This window comes from Schistocerca serialis, chromosome 9 (assembly GCF_023864345.2).
Source record: "Schistocerca serialis cubense isolate TAMUIC-IGC-003099 chromosome 9, iqSchSeri2.2, whole genome shotgun sequence".
NCBI classification, from domain to species: domain Eukaryota; kingdom Metazoa; phylum Arthropoda; class Insecta; order Orthoptera; family Acrididae; genus Schistocerca; species Schistocerca serialis.
In genome coordinates this window covers 446,691,920-446,706,879 of record NC_064646.1, presented here as the reverse complement: position 1 = coordinate 446,706,879, position 14,960 = coordinate 446,691,920, and positions in this window count along the sequence as shown.

Here is a 14,960-nt window from a genome sequence, read left to right as displayed (position 1 = left end):
TTACGACAAGATCTGAGATAGTATTAAAACGCTAAAAACCTAATTAGAAAGAAAGAAAGAATACAGCACTCAATGAAGGTGAGGAAACTATGCAACATGACATGAGGGCCTTGTACTCATCGGAAAACAATGTGTTTATGTAGCACCAAATGTTTTAAAAGGGAATGAGTTACGTAAAACACTCTATATCACATTCATCAGTTTGTTGTAAACATTGCATACAAAGGAAACTATGTTAACTCGTACTTATTTTCAATATGTAGTGACAAACTAAGCAAAATCTCTATAAATCAGTAAAAATTCAGCGATAAATAATATAAAAAACAACATAAACATTTTAGAATTCTGAAGCCTGTTTAATATCACAAACAAAACTTATTTAGTAACCTGAACTTTACCATGCTGAAAACCAATGATACATATTGATAACATACTGCTACAGACTGACCACACAAGTGCCATATTGGAGAGAAAACACTAGTAATAAACTCTGCTTTCACTCATTATTACTCAATGACACCTATACTTCATATTACCAATTAACACTGAGAAAAATCACATTTACCATTACATAAATTAGCATCATGAAAGGACCAAACATAGTGTTTCCTCCTCCCTATACTCCTTCTCGACTGATCAAGATATCAGATTTTTTCCTAGATCTCACACTGTCCATTCACGCCCAGTTGCACTTTACATCCTGAAATCACAATAGTCCTGAGAATTTACACTCTCCCATCACAACTTGAAAGTTTTATATTGCCAAACTTTTGGGGATTTTAAAGTAAATATTAGTACTGAGTTCCACAGCTTCTTAGATTTACATAGAATTCACTGGACAAGATCTGTATGTGTACAGTTTTCTTTGAAAATATTGTTGAGTGGTACTTAAGATGGGTAAATAAATTAGTGAAATCAATGTGAACTGAAGTAGAAATTAGAAAATAAATGAAAAACTTAGTTTAGAAGAATTACACACTGGCAAACAGCGGCAACGGCCGGCGCTTGAAGTCAGCACGTTCAGGAGAGAAGCGGAAACTGTCGATTCAGCCGTCAGGGCATCGCCCGACCGTCTCACCTGTTTCTCAGTTGTCACATGTGATCAAAGGCCCTCCCCTACCTTCCAAGAGCCAATGACCGACGTTAAGAAGATTCTTCGAGAAGCTTTTCAACGTGACAGAAGAGGCAATGACCGGCTCACGTGATTCTCAATTGTCACACGTGATCAAAGGCCCTCGCCTACATACCAAGAGCCAATGACCGACGTTAAGAAGATTCTTCGAGAAGCTTTTCAACGTGACAGAAGAGGCAATGACCGTGCAGTCGTTCACCTCCAGTGGACTGAAGTGAATAAATACGCGAGACGCAGTGAGCCTGACAGAAGAAGGAAGAAAAGAGAAGAGAGTAGCAGTAGTTTTCAGTCAGTTTCGGTGCTGAAGACCGTCATGCAAGAAGAAACTACATCATACACAGACGCATCAAGTCTGCCGCTGTAATGGAATAGCAAGCAGCAGCCTCGGCGCCAGAAGACAGAAGTTAAAAGGTATTTGGAGACTGAGTTTTACATACCCGGGTGACTCGTGAGGACGGGAAGGAGACGGCCTCACATCAACAGTCACCTGTGAGCTGGGATGAAGGTCTGACAGCCGAAGACTGGCAAGCTGGAGTCCGTTGTTCGAGTCCGGGACACTGGCCTTCACCCGCCGCGCCGCTCCGCTGGCCGACGGACAACACACGCGGCCGCTTAGAGAAGAGAAACACTGGGACGCCACATCCAAGGTATCACCATCCGATTCACGACTTCGTTCTCAATAATTAAACGGGCCACAGCACGATGCGTTTCTCCAGTCAACTGGGCGAGACGGCGACACGAGATACACACCGCCAGGCGTAATCAGACGCCGCCGCTGCCGCAGCAGAAGGCTTCGCAAACGACACAGCTGCCGCTCTCCAAGCCAGAACATCCAGTAAGGAAACAGATGTACAAAACTTTCAATAAAAGTTATCTTATGTAAAAATGCTGTTTCATTCTACCCCATACCCGAGCCAAGGAAGAACCCACCCTGCCCACATGTTGTTAAGAGAGAAAAATTAATTTATTTAGTATTTTCACCCTGACATAATGCTTTAGAATCAAATGCCCCTTGCAGCAAAGCTCATCCTCACACCTGACTAGCATCATAGAAGAGTAAACCAAGTTACATTTAGTGTCAGAAGTGTTACAATATTGGATTTGCCTTTAACTCCAAGTTACTGCCCACCAGCCATGTGCAACACGTGTTGGACCGCAGACTTGTAGACTTGAGCCACACACAACTTATTTCATCAAAGTGTACGGGCCTGAAGGTGGCATTGACGCAACATCGAAAGTAGTAGCGAAGTAAATATAAAATCTTAGGTACATCTGGAGAAATTTCATTTTTAATAAAAATTATACCAGCTGTGTCCCACCTTCATCCAGTTTAAATATGGATGTACGAATATTAGATATTCTTTTCCCTGCTCCCTGAACACAGTCAAATCTAAGTAATTATGTTACTATTCCAAATGCGTCCGAATCATACATCTGGATTGTCGACCATCAGTCATGAAATACGATTAAAAGTGCAAAAAATTATTATTGGCAAAACTTTGTGCTGATTTCCGATATGCAAGATATTCAGTAGAGGGACGACGACAAGCACGGCTGCTGTGGCGCCACGGATCGCGCCTATAACTGTGGATGGAAAACACGCAGGTTCGAATAGTTAAAAGGTTATGAACTTTTGAACGTTTTTCACGAAATATGAAAATGGCTTTACCAAAAACTCATCGTAGCTGCTGTTTCGGCCGTGGGATGTATTGTATATAGTTTCACGTTAGTCTTACTCTGAGAAATGGACAACTGAGGATAAGTGCATCTACTTTGCTTACAAACAATTACCTTTCTTTCAAAGTATTGATAGTATTTAAGATGACATCGTACTCCCTTAGTACAACGAGGTGCTGGACGATGAGGTTTTGTATGAGATGAGGTGAGACTCGTTTGAGAGATATAAAGCAAACGTAAGGGCTCTGTTCATTGTGAGTGTAAAGTGACGTCAGTGTCTGAAGTAGACTTAAATTCGTCTTATGTAAGATGATGAATTTTCGAAAGCTTAAGCAATAAGGGTCCGAGCTGGACAGTGAGAAGATAAAAAAAAGAAAACTTTGTTTCGAACGAACATGACGTATGTAAAGAGATATTGGTAATGTAAATGCATCTAAAAGCCAATAAAAACACAATAATACTGCGTTTGTAATCGGTGCGGTGAAATTTTGTAATTGCGAGTTGGGTTTCGTATGACAGTACCGTCGATTTGTTTTGTAAATGAGTTAAAATCTTGTTACAGGCTAGATGAAACCAGTGCTAATAGACATCATCCTTTTATATTTCACAGTTCACCGCTCTACCAATCAAGCTTCCAGTGATGCGAAAATAAGCAGCTATAGCCTTGACTTTTACGAACCTTCTCATGGTCTGAAATACTATATATATATATATATATATATATATATATATATATATATATATATATATATACTCCTGGAAATGGAAAAAAGAACACATTGACACCGGTGTGTCAGACCCACCATACTTGCTCCGGACACTGCGAGAGGGCTGTACAGGCAATGATCACACGCACGGCACAGCGGACACACCAGGAACCGCGGTGTTGGCCGTCGAATGGCGCTAGCTGCGCAGCATTTGTGCACCGCCGCCGTCAGTGTCAGCCAGTTTGCCGTGGCATACGGAGCTCCATCGCGGTCTTTAACACTGGTAGCATGCCGCGACAGCGTGGACGTGAACCGTATGTGCAGTTGACGGACTTTGAGCGAGGGCGTATAGTGGGCATGCGGGAGGCCGGGTGGACGTACCGCCGAATTGCTCAACACGTGGGGCGTGAGGTCTCCACAGTACATCGATGTTGTCGCCAGTGGTCGGCGGAAGGTGCACGTGCCCGTCGACCTGGGACGGGACCGCAGCGACGCACGGATGCACGCCAAGACCGTAGGATACTACGCAGTGCCGTAGGGGACCGCACCGCCACTTCCCAGCAAATTAGGGACACTGTTGCTCCTGGGGTATCGGCGAGGACCATTCGCAACCGTCTCCATGAAGCTGGGCTACGGTCCCGCACACCGTTAGGCCGTCTTCCGCTCACGCCCCAACATCGTGCAGCCCGCCTCCAGTGGTGTCGCGACAGGCGTGAATGGAGGGACGAATGGAGACGTGTCGTCTTCAGCGATGAGAGTCGCTTCTGCCTTGGTGCCAATGATGGTCGTATGCGTGTTTGGCGCCGTGCAGGTGAGCGCCACAATCAGGACTGCATACGACCGAGGCACACAGGGCCAACACCCGGCATCATGGTGTGGGGAGCGATCTCCTACACTGGCCGTACACCACTGGTGATCGTCGAGGGGACACTGAATAGTGCACGGTACATCCAAACCGTCATCGAACCCATCGTTCTACCATTCCTAGACCGGCAAGGGAACTTGCTGTTCCAACAGGACAATGCACGTCCGCATGTATCCCGTGCCACCCATCGTGCTCTAGAAGATGTAAGTCAACTACCCTGGCCAGCAAGATCTCCGGATCTGTCCCCCATTGAGCATGTTTGGGACTGGATGAAGCGTCATCTCACGCGGTCTGCACGTCCAGCACGAACGCTGGTCCAACTGAGGCGCCAAGTGGAAATGGCAGGGCAAGCCGTTCCACAGGACTACATCCAGCATCTCTACGATCGTCTCCATGGGAGAATAGCAGCCTGCATTGCTGCAAAAGGTGGATATACACTGTACTAGTGCCGACATTGTGCATGCTCTGTTGCCTGTGCCTATGTGCCTGTGGTTCTGTCAGTGTGATCATGTGATGTATCTGACCCCAGGAATGTGTCAATAAAGTTTCCCCTTCCTGGGACAATGAATTCACGGTGTTCTTATTTCAATTTCCAGGAGTATATATATATATATATATATATATATATATATATATATATATATATATATATATATACTATCGAGAGGTTCTATGGATGTAGTTGTAAAGTATGAACCACATACCATTTGCTATACATATTCACAAACGTAAATTCTAAAAGAAGACATCACTGTGACATAGATTTATGAGCAGTTGGAGCTGCGACATATCCAGTAACGTTACAAATATCACCTGCCTCTAATGGAGAGTTTTTGCGGGATTTTAAATTATTTGAATTTCATTTCCGTTTTTATAAAAGAATACTGAAATTCAAGAAGGAAAAAAGCATGTTACGAGCATAAAAGACAAAATTAATCACTGATGACAGAAAACAGTCAAACACACTGTATAACCGGATTTTTTGGGAGTAACCAATTCAGAGTAAATGTGTTCCCAACATACTGTCTAACAATTCGGAAACCTATGGAAAAGTAAACACACAAATGCAAGTTAAATTGTCGCTTCTACAGACACCTGTTAAAATATTCTTAACAGGATACTGAATAACTGCATCATGCGACTGGGTGGTGTATAAGGGTGCTAAATTATAGACATAAGACGGGTTATGGTAACGCAACAGAAAGAATTGGAGGTTGCTAATTGTGCCTCGTTCACTGTTTGTTCAGTCTGCGAAGTATGCACTTTAGATCTGAGCCACCCCCTTGTGTCTGGTACACAAAATAATTAAAGAAAGATGTGAAGCAAGTGACGCACCCATCACACTAGACAGAAGGCATTGGCAGTGTATGGCGGGGATTCAGTAAACCGGGTTTCCGTATGATCTGTGGGGGCCAGCATAGATACTAGTCTCACAAACCAACAGTCTGTAGTTAATAAATCTGAATTGCGTTTACATAAAATGCGGCAGGGGTTGCTGGCTAAGACACTCGAAATATTTCCGTGAATATACAACTTTATATTTTTGTTTTACACGGAACGTTATTGTATCGAAAAAAAAAATCAGATTTAGACACCAAACACTTAATTATCACGGTAGCGAATGTCAACGCAAAGTTAATGTTCCGATTAGATAGCAATAGGAAGGGGTTTATTATTACACAAACGATAGGACTGAAACACGAATTCCCATTGTCGCACTTACCAATAAATTACAACCCTAGTTGACTATGTCCAACACCACGAAATAATTTCAAGGTGCGCGAGTGTGATTCAACACAAAACTACTTCAACTTCTTCTCATCTGGAAAATGTTCAATATTCACCTAAAGAATCTCGGCGCAATTTTCACAACTTCACCTCACTATCTAAGCATATCCACAGAAAAGTCGAGTCCACGACACGGAAAATGTTCCATGTCTGAAGGACCTCCAAACTATACTAAGAATTGAAGTAAACTCGGCAAATTTCAGCGTGCTGATGTTGTGTAACGCCGAAAATTTCCAAGGCCGCGAGCGCCGGTCGACATGAAAAATATTCTAAATCGAGACCATGAAGCTCGGCGAAAAATCATAAGCGCAAAACTCAATACCTAGAAAAATTCCGCGTCTCACTCACTGAGACTCCCGAGCCGAAATGGGACACAAGTCTTGTATCAACCAGACCTGAGATCACACAATCCCCGATCCAAAATGGCTGCCACCTATTATACACTTCGTGTCCTACTAAGGGAATCAAGAAAGACAATTTAAACACAAAAATTTCACTTTGAACATTTTATCCAAATATTATATCCGAATTTTTACTTAAATTTTCTTAGCTTTTCGTTTATTAACACGGTTTCTTTCTACCTTTAACAGTTCACTTGTAATTCATGTTTTGAGGGAGACGATAACGCATTTTTTCGGTTTTTCCATATTAAATCAATACAAAGAAATATGTTTGAAGGTCATAATCTTCATTACTTATCTCTAATCTGGGATACTGCCTCTACTTTAAGTAACGTAACTTTATTTAGTAGAAAAATAATGTTTTTAGCTGCAAAAACACACTTTCGCTAGTAATTAAAAATTGGGAGTCAGAATCATGATTCTGCTGTGGTGACCTGATAGGGCTTGACGTCACCTTCATATTGACACATTATTCGTTGCTGTCACATAATATGATGCTGAGATATAATTTTCCAAAACTCACACAATATAATGATTGTTCAAAGTTCTATAATTTAGAAGTATCACATGATAACGGTGGCGCGTCTCAGCAGTCACTATAGTCATAATGTTCCTCTATTGCTTGAACTTTATCTATCTTTGTAGTGTCATTCTACATGCGGCCGGAGTTTCCTCAAGGCTCCAAACACTCTGTCACAGCGTCCCGCCGACCCACGTGCTGGCTCCAACTTGTGTCTCTAAAGTACCGGACAGTTAATCATAAGTTACCGTGCCCTTCGCAGATGGTACGTAATTTCTTGTACAGCGACCGACCGTCGCCAAATTGGTGGTACGCTCGCTATCAACACTAAATTAACCAAGAGTACTCTTAAAAAATGTTCAAATATGTGTGAAATCTTATGGTACTTAACCGCTACGGTCATCAGTCCCTGAGCTTAGACACTACTTAACCTAAATTATCCTAAGGACAAACACACACACTCATGCCCGAGGGAGGACTAGAACCTGCGCCGGGACCAGCCGCACAGTCCATGACTGCAGCGCCTGAGACCACTCGGCTAATCTCGCGCGGCAGTACTCCACTTTTGTTGTATTTTACATACTAATTTGCAACCGAGCTACTATCATCGAATATCAGTAAAACACTGAGCAATTCGTGCAGTAATCTAGCCTAACGTACCAACATTAAATCGAGGAAATACGCACGTACGTTGCTGTTCGCATCTAGGTTTGGAACTCTTCCCACAATAAACGTCAAGATTTGTTACAATTATTAAATGTCACTTACTATGTGATTTACACATCCTTCAAATCTCCGTACTGTATTCATCCCTTGGTGTCCCTCTACGATTTTCACTCCCCACGCTTCTCTCCAGTACTACATTGGTGATCCCTTGATGCTTTGCAATGCGTCCCACCAACCGATCCCTTCTTTTGGTCAGGTTGTAACACAAATATCTCTTCCCCACAAAACAAACCAAACAAATATCTCTTCTCCCCAATTCTGTTCAGTACCTCCTCATTAGTTACATGATCTACCCATCTAACCTTCAGCATTCTACTGTAGCACCACATCTCAAAAGCGTCTGTTCCCTTTTTGTCTAAACTGTTTATCGTCCACGTTCCACATCCACACATGGTTACACTTCAGACTATTACTTTGAGAAAGGCCTTACTGAGACTTAAATCTGTATTCGACGTTAACAAACTTTTCTTCTTCAGAAACACTTTTCTTGCTATCGCCAGTCTGCATTTTATATCCTCCCTACTTCGACCATCATCAGTTATCTTGCTTCCCAATTAGCAAAACCTACTTTAAGAGCTTCATTTCCTAATTTTAATTGCCTCAGCATCACCTGATTTAATTCGACTACATTCCATTGCGGCGCGGGATTAGCCGAGCGGTCTTAGGCGCTGCAGTCATGGACTGTGCGGCTGATCCCGGCGGAGGTTCGAGTCCTCCCTCGGGCATGGGTGTATGTGTTTGTCCTTAGGATAATTTAGGTTAAGTAGTGTGTAAGCTTAGGGACTGATGACCTTAGCAGTTAAGCCCCATAAGATTTCACACACATCTGAACATCTACATTACATTATCCTCGTTTTTCAACCTATATCCTCCCTTCAAGACACTGTCCGTCCCATTCAGCTGCTCTTGCAAGTCCTTTGCTGCCTCTGCAAAAATTGCAGTGTCACTGGCAAACCTCAAAGTTTTTGTTTCTTTTCCCTGAACTTTAATTGCTACTCCAAATTTTTCTTTTGTTTTGTTTACAGCTTGCTTATTATACATTTTGAATAACATCGGGTATAGTCTACAACCCAGTCGCACTCCCTTCACAACCACTGCTCCCTTGTTGTGCCCCTCGACTCTTATACCCGTCTTCTGGTTTCTGTACAAATTGTAAATACCTTCGTGCTCCCTGTATTTTACCCTTGCAACCCTTAGAATTTGAAATAGAGTATTCCATTCAACATTGTCAAAAGCTTTCTCTAAGTTTACAAATGCTATAAACGTAGGTTTTATCTTTCCTTAACGTATCTTCTATCACACCTGTCAACGCCTGCTTTCTTTGGGATTGGAATTATTGTATTCTTCTTGAAATCTGAAGGTATTCTGCATGTCTCATACGTCTTGTCCACCAGATGGAAGAGTTTTGTCATGGCTGGCTCACCCAAGGCTACCAGTAGTTCTAACGGAATGTTGTCTACTCCCGGGACCTTCTTTCGACTCAGGTCTTTTAGTGCTCTGTCAAATTCTTCACGCAGTATCATGTCTCCCATTTCATCTTCATCTACGTCCTCTTCCATTTCCATAACATTGCCTTCAAGTACATCACCGTTGTATACACTCACTATATACTCCTTACACCTTTCTGATTTCCCTAGCTTGCTTAGTAGTGGTTTTCCATCTGAGCTCTTGATATTCATACAAGTGGTTCTCTTTCCTCCTAAGGTCTCTTTAAGTATCCTTTATGCAGCATCTATCTTACCACTAGTAATATATGTCTCTACATCCTTACATTTGTTCTCTAGCCATTCCTGCTTAGTCATTTTGAATTTCTTGTCGATCTCATTTAGACGTTTGTATTCCCTTTCACCTGCGTCATTTATTGCATTTTTTAAATATTTTCTCCTTTCATCGATGAAATTCAATATCTCTTGTGTCAGCCATGGTCTTCTGCTAGCCCTCATCATTTTATGTACTTGGTCCTCCATTGCCTTCACGATTTCGTCTCTCAAAGCCACCCATTATTCTTCTACTTTATTCATTTCCCCTGTTCTTGTCAGTCGTTCCCTAATGCTCCATCTGAAACTCTGTACAGCCTCTGGTTCTTTTAGTTTATCCAGGTCCTACCTCGATAAATTCCAGCCTTTCTGCAGTTTTTTTGCTTTTAATCTGCAGTTCATAACCAATAAAATATGGTCAGAGTCCACATCTGTCCCTGGAAAAGCCTTACAGTTCAAAATCTCGTTCCGAAATCTCTGTCTTACCATTATATAATCAAGCTGAAACTTTCCAGTGTCTCGAGGTCTCTTCCACGTATATAACCTTCTTTCTGTAACACTGTTGTTCATATATTCTCTCCTTGTCTGAACTGTGAAATGAATTCGTAGCTCTTTAATTCGTATTCGATGTACGCAAATTTTGTGTTTTGAGAAATGCTAATCTTGCTAACTCGAAAGTTTTCATTTCTTCTCTTTGAAGTCTAATTCCCTTTTCAAATGTCTCCTTTTTTGCCTATACTATTTGCTCAATGTACAGATAGAGTATCATAGAAGATAGATTTGTTAGTATATCAACGCGGACTGTTCAACGATTGCTGATGAGCTTCATCGTGCTGCCCGATGAACGTATCCTAGGTGGGCAGTTATCACAAAAGGATTTGGCAACCTTTATCAAGCATACTTAATTGACATGATTGCATATTCGAAGTGGAATTCTGGATATAAATATTTATTAACAGTGGTTGATGTTTATTCCAAATACGCATGGGTTGCTGCTCTGAAGAGTAAAGGCGGTGTTGCAGTTGCAAACGTTCTTAAAAAAATGTACACAGCAAACAGGCGGGTTCCAGTACACTTACAAACTGATCTTGGGAAATAATTCTACAATACTAGTTTCAAAAAGTTGATGCAACATCTCAGAATTAATCATTAGTCTACTTTTTTTAAATATGAAAGCAGGGCTCTCAAGAGTCTTATTTTCAGAAAATTTACTGCTCAGGGCTCCTACGAATTGATTAATAGTGTACAAGGATTCGTAAAGCAATATAATCGCACGAAACACCGGACAATTAAAATTCAGCCAGCGGAGGTGTATAATAAAATCAAAATGATCGATCCACGCCCTTAGAAACTTAAAACTGGCGATTATGTCAGTATTAGCAAAGAGAAGACAGTCTTTGACAAAGGATACACTGCAACTGGTCAAAGGAAAGTGCAGTTCCTCAGATGCAGATATTGGTGGTACGTCTTCCATTTCCAAAATTTGCGAGCTCGCAGGCGAGCTCTTACCTGCTACCTTTTTGGTTCCCATTACTGCAAGGGGTGAGGAATCTTGGCTGCTACATTTCGCTCCAGTTCTCCTTGCCGCCGTCACTCTTCTGGTAAAGTCGAAGGATAGCGACAGACTTGATCAATCGTGGTACACAGGACGTGATACACAGAACAAACTATCTCCATGGTACTTAAACCGAACATTGTTAGTGGTTGACCGATCGACCTATTTCCGTGGTACACAAATCGAACTAACCTACAGTTGCACAACACACTAGAAAAACGACACACGCAAGGTGTTTTTTTCCACCTCAACCGGCCTAAACCGACCCATTTAATACTTGAACCGATAATTCGTAAGAAAGGGAAGTTCACAACATGCCCATATTAAATTATGCGAATTTTTACCTCTTGTGCACAGAGAAAACTGTAATTGTAAACATTATGTGTGTGTGTGTGTGTGTGTCCTTTAAAGACTTTTAAGAAACAAATCAAAGTATATTTGATAACAAAGCAAACTGTAATTGTAAACATTGTGTGTGTGTGTGTGTGTGTGTGTGTGTGTGTGTGTGTGTGTGTGTGTACGTAACTGACTCATCTGGATGGCTGCCCGAACTTGGTCAACGGCCAGAACGTGATGACTCAGATGGGTACGGTGCGGTGTAGTGAGCGTCCTCGTTGCGTATATATGTCTTCAAAGTGTTCCAGAACGAACATAGACATACTACTGACGTATCGTTACCAATTCTTAAATCTAACATCAAAATTACATGAACATGAAAATGAAAAATAATAAAAACATTACATTATATTTCATTCTTTTGTTAAATGACGTCATACGTGTTCACATCTTCTTTTTCAATCTACAGGTATGGAAGCAAACACTAATGGTGCTTATACTACAGAGTCAGAAGAACTCCTTTATTTCTGTGATCGCAGTTAAGTGGAGGAATTGCTCATCAATACAACTCAGATTAATGTTAAACAATAAGATAGTCTTGGAGAAATTACACATTCATAGCCGAGAACAGTGTTCACTGACCAGATAAACTACTGACGTACGTGGACGGTAATCAATGAATGCAGCAACCAGCACACATATCTGTCAAATTAACTTAAACGACTCGTGAAGAGCACAGTACAGGAGACATTTGAATTCATATGGGCATCCTGACATATTAGAGAAAGAGATGAACCCTTGAGGTAGCATAGGAGGTGACGGGAGAAGAATGATTGTGATGACTGGTCATCACTGCAAGATCGCGACGTAGTCGCGCTCTGCGACTGCAAACACTGGGCCTACACGCCATTAACATTCCTGAGGTATTTGAGCAAGCAAACATTACTGTGACTATGGACGACCAGTGTCCAGAGTATATTCTGCACCTATCAGAGTCGTTTTGCTGCAGCCGTCGGTCCGAAGAGAAGCTGGCAGACAGATTGGGGTGGCTGCACTCTGAAGTTTTATTACTTCCGAAACTTCGCACAATGTTAAGTTTCGACTTCAAATTAGGGATAGTGCCAACTGCTGGTAGGCTGACTGGACAAGGACTTGGAAAATAGACCGTTTTTTCGCCATAGAAATTTCTCTTCTCCCTTCATCCTAACAATTGAAACACAGTCGATTTTGTAGCATTTACATTTTTATAGCAAGAAACAAATCGATTTGAATTTTTGTGTGGATGTAATAATCGCCGCAACCGTAGGCAGATAATCTAATCATCTCAATCTGATCTCACTTGCATTAAGATACCGGCATTCTCTTCCTAATATGTCAGAAATCTGTGTTGCGCTTTCTTCTCGCTCTAAATTTTTAAACTGCATTTAAAATCATTAGTTCTTGCAATCAAATTTGATAACGTGATAATAAAATCACCCCTCTATAACTACACCGTGCAAATAACTGTGAAGTGTAAGGCTGTGGGTACAACGTATTGTGCCAGTCATTGGGACTTCTTCCCTTGTCGCACAAGAAGAATTTTTAATATGCTCTGTGGGCCCTGTGATTAAGCCAACCGTGTTTTCGCGATCCCTATTTAAGAGATACGTAGTAGCTTCTAGAACATTCCTAGAGTCATCACTTAAAGCCAGTTTCTGTAAATATAGATATGTGGTTTCAGTTCTGTACGACATGTCAGACAGAGCAGACACCGTACATCTACGTATATATGAGCGAGGGCGGCTCTAGTTACTTTTCAATGCGAATGTGCCATATCTTCCAACCCCCTGTAGACATCGCGGATGCGACTAACAGTGGGGTTAATGGGTGAGGGTACTACTTGCGGGTGAAACGTTGAGAACTTGAGTCAGGCAGGAAAAGTGTCCGGATGGCCGAGACGGTTAAAGCAACCGTTCTGCTGGAGGGGAGTACGTGGCTTCGAGTTCCAGTCAAGCACAAAGGCTGGGGTTGTCTTGTTTGGGGGAGGAGACCAGACACCGAGGTCACGGTCTCGTCGGATAAGAGAAGGACGGGAAAGGAAGTGGGGCGTTCCTTTTCAAAGGAACCATCCGGGCATTTGCCTGGAGCGATTTAGGGAAATCACGGAAAAACTAAATCAGGATGGCCGGACGCGGGAATGAACCGTCATCCTCCCGAATGCGAGTCCAGTGTGCTAGCCACTGCGCCACCTGGCATGGTAGGCGCAAATTTCAACGGCCACCGTCTCTCTTAATATCTATTTATTATAAACAGCGAGTCAGTAGCTAAAAATATCTCTGGAACCTACAATGATGAGAACTAATTTTTACCTATTCAGTGTTTCGTTCCCTATAAGTCAGTGTCTTGATTAAACTATCAATGACTGATGTAATGAAGTGGGATCTACACCATCATTCATAATGCGGTTGAAATTCCCAGTAGTCAAAGTCTTAATTCATACAACAACTCTCTGCGGAGGGCAACCACAGCTCATAGACATTGATAATATCAATGACAACACTCAGCAGTGAATAACCAATAAAATTATCGTAAATAATTACGTCAAATTAAAATCCAAAGGATGATGAGGTATTTTGAAAGGCTCCGTACCTTTATGAAGTCGTTTTATTAACAACAGACGGGGATTACTTGCTGCTGTTTCGTTGAATGCCAACACAACGGTTCTGTGTTTCTACCATTGCAAAAATTTCACACAGCGATCTGTATTGTTGACAGGTAAACCTGAAGATGCGTTTATATTAAACGTGAAACTGGTAGTTGCCAAACAATGACCTTCATACAGCTCTGCGTCTTTTGAAAATATCTCATCACTTTTTAATTTTTAGTTGTTATAATAGTTGTCGATCCAGCGACCGTAGCAGCGGCGCGGTTCTGGACTGAAGAGACTAGAACCGCTCGACCAAAGCGGCCGGATTGCTCATTGGTTAGTTTACATAAATTACAGTCACATACGATAAAAAAAATGGTTCAAATGGCTCTGAGCACTATGTGACTTAACATCTACGGTCATCAGTCCCCTAGAACTCAGAACTACTTAAACCTAACTAACCTAAGGACAGCACATAACACCCAGCCATCACGAGGCAGAGAAAATCCCTGACCACGCCGGGAATCGAACCCGGGAACCCGGGCGTGGGAAGCGAGAACGCTACCCCACGACCACGAGATACGGGCATATGATAAAGAACTTCCTATTTACGCTCCTCAACACGCATTGTTAGTACACGCGCGATACAATAAGACAGTTGCGTGTGTGCCTTTACACTAATGTCTTAAAGGTGTGGATTCCCACTTGCAATCGTATGCTCCAGATGCTCTACTCCGGCACACTCAATTTGATTCAGTAAACTCGACTGCCCAACCCGAAACGCTATGATTCGTTTTTAATAGTACCTAAATATTTCCATATGTAGATGCGTTTTGATTTACCTACTGTTAGCGTTTCCAGGTGTTTTTA